We start from the raw sequence: 2,712 nt of genomic DNA on the forward strand, positions 1-2,712 counted from the left end.
AATACAAATGTTTAATATTTTCTTAATTCTACTAATGCTACTAAAAGTACTTCCTAAATACTATTCCAACTCCAACTTCTTACATTTGTTCCAGTGTGATGGCTACATGCGGGCTTATTTATTTTTCAGCACTGGTCCCATCCTAGATGATGTTACAGATTTTAAGTACCCTCTTCCTGCCTCTGTCGGTGTTCTTTAACCAAACTGAACCACGAAATTCTGAAAATTTAAAGTTATAATGGATATGGTCTTATTGTCACCCATTTAAAAACTATGTCACTTCCCGCATTGTGGTTTTATCAGGTTCTAGACTAGAACATATTGTTTAGATCTTGATCTTGCAACGGCTTTCTTACCGATCGAACAAATTCCTATGCATAACATATCCGCAACTACTAAAAGATTTCATACCCCCCTAAGAAAACTGTAGGAGTTCAGGTTCAGGTCCAGTTTGGGTCGTAGCATCGTGCCCTTTCCTCTGCTGCGGCTGATCGGTGTTTTTGGATGTGTCTTGGCCTACTTTTCCCGTCTTTCTTACAGCTGATACTCATGCTCTTGTATTACTTACCTCACCTATACCACAGCACTGTGGTGTGCGAATGTTTCCCTGTTTCATTAACACTGTGTCGATGACTCTGGAGCAAACCATTAATGCAGAGAGCTTTTATGACTTGGTCCGGATTTATCGATGAATGTTCCATTTTGAACTTCTATTGCATCCTTCCTCCTTCCTTGTGCACCATTCCTTCGACCTCTTCCATTTTTCCTCATCTTCTGTAGCATGTTTTCTTGCGTGGAGCAGTTGTGCAGTTTAGCGCATGAAAATATGTGGCGTGATTTAAACTACCCCTTTATACAGTAACGGTTTTAACGCAGACTAGCTTCAGGGTGCCGTTTGATCTATTTACTTCAAAGCCCTCTTCACGGAAAAACAAGTGCATCTTGCGCACTTTTCGAGCATGATGGAAAATTCTTCTAGCACCCAGGTTTTACGGGTGTAGTTCCCCATGCCATCACGACCACTGTTTGAATCTGATCCTATCACCTGAATCAGGATCGGGTAAAGCTGGTTATGCAATGCAGTAGCTTTCGGCAGCGTCAGACGTTTCGACGGGCATCCAATAGATACGTACAAATAAGTGCATGCGAATACTCGCGCAAAGGTGGTCGTCGTAACAGGTGAATCGTTAAAAACCACTTCCGTCTTCAACGGCACCCAATATCACAACAGCGCTGAAACTATTGGCTCATGAAAAATATGCTGCTGTACTTTTCAGGCTGCCACTCATCTGTGATATTCTTCTGCTGCGACAAAAAGACGACACCCGTGCCTAGTGAAAGGTTAGAATGAGCCAGCGATGCACCCAAAGTCACGTAACTAACATCTGCCGGCATGAAAAATATTGTGGCTTGAAAAGAAATAGAACTCACCGCCGGGGAGTCACTAAAGTGTCCGTTTGACGAGTTTCACGCAAAGTTTATTTGGCCTTTGTTTCTCATCAGGACCGGCCTAGAGTGCTTCAATTGTCCCAGGGCTGGGTCCAGGAAGAAATGACAGTGAACAGAGACAGTAAACCTTTGCTCACTATAGTTCCGCAAAGGGTTGATGGTTCTGTTTTTAATGCATGGGTCGGGGTATGGGACTAACTCTCCCACGAGTTAGTTTTTCCCAGCGTTATCCCGCTGCAAAAAAAAAGTGCCAAAATAATATGCGAATTCCTGGACCCACCGTCGTGGGACACTCCCGCGGCACTGACTGACTGTGTATGTGTGTGTGCGTGTGTGTGTTATCGTTTGTTTTTTCGCGTGTTTTCTGTGTGTTGGCAATTTTGTGTTGTGGGGCACTGTGTCTCGTGTGGCAGCACTGAGCACCTTATTTCAGGATGTCGCCCGAGCCGCCCCTCCGCCTCAGGGATACCAACCCTGCGCGACGCGTTTTCCCCGAATTCAAATCTAGCAGAGCCCTCTCTGTGGGCAAGGTTCCCAAGTTTTCCGCTATCAAATTGAACAAGTTTACTCGCGGCCACCCTGTCGCCAATACACTTTCCATTTCTACATTGTTTCATTGTTTTTGCAAGGTGTATTTTTCTCTATTTTCACCCAATTTTTTTGTTCTTTTTTCCACCCTTTTTTTGGTTGAGTGTGGGGGAGGGGAGGCGTTTTCCCTCGTTCTAGCCTTCATACTTTACCCTGCTCGCTTTCACCCCGGATATGCGACGCGTTTGGTGAGAATTTAAGTCCGCTACATCCGGAGGACCGCGGGCAGTGCTCAGCTGACCCCCTCCTACTTCCTCCCCTCTTCTTCTCGTCTCTCTCTCTCTCTCGCTCCCTTTCACTTTACCCTCGAGCCCCGCCACATCGACCAAACGGCTCGCGTGGTCGCGTTTTCAGCTCCGCTGCGGTGTGCGAAACGCGCTGGGGAGCGAAAAATCAACCGTGAATCTCGCGCCATCGGACCATCGGCGGGAAAAACACCCGCAAGCGCGCGCGCGCATACTCACCGCCCTCCTTTTTCGCCCCACCCTAAGGTTGTTCTTTTTTTCTTTTTTCTTTATTTTTGTTTGTATATTCCCGCGCTTAAGGGGGATAAATCACGTTCGGAATGGAACTAATTCAGGGGACGCGGGCAGGGGCAATAATTCTCCCTTTGGATGGGCAGGACAGCTGGACGCCTCCGGACGGCCTGGATCCCCTTCCCCGGGGCGGGGCAGG

General features: G+C 47.0%; 1 protein-coding gene across 4 annotated transcripts in view; it reads left to right on the forward strand.

The window, feature by feature from the left end:
* The window catches only part of LOC113212297 (potassium voltage-gated channel protein Shal), a 157,769-nt gene that overhangs the window by 152,046 nt on the left and 3,011 nt on the right, over window positions 1-2,712 (forward strand). Inside the window, exon 6 of one of the 4 annotated variants that reach the window (XM_052269719.1) lies at window positions 1,278-1,614. The exons of the other annotated variants lie outside the window; for them this stretch is intronic. The gene's annotated coding sequence lies outside the window, so the exon portion shown is untranslated. Of the gene's footprint in view, window positions 1-1,277; window positions 1,615-2,712 lie in introns of those variants that run through there. 4 annotated transcript variants of the gene reach the window in all.

This window comes from Frankliniella occidentalis, unplaced genomic scaffold (assembly GCF_000697945.3).
Source record: "Frankliniella occidentalis isolate FOCC.00 unplaced genomic scaffold, Focc_3.1 Scaffold5, whole genome shotgun sequence".
NCBI lineage: Eukaryota > Metazoa > Arthropoda > Insecta > Thysanoptera > Thripidae > Frankliniella > Frankliniella occidentalis.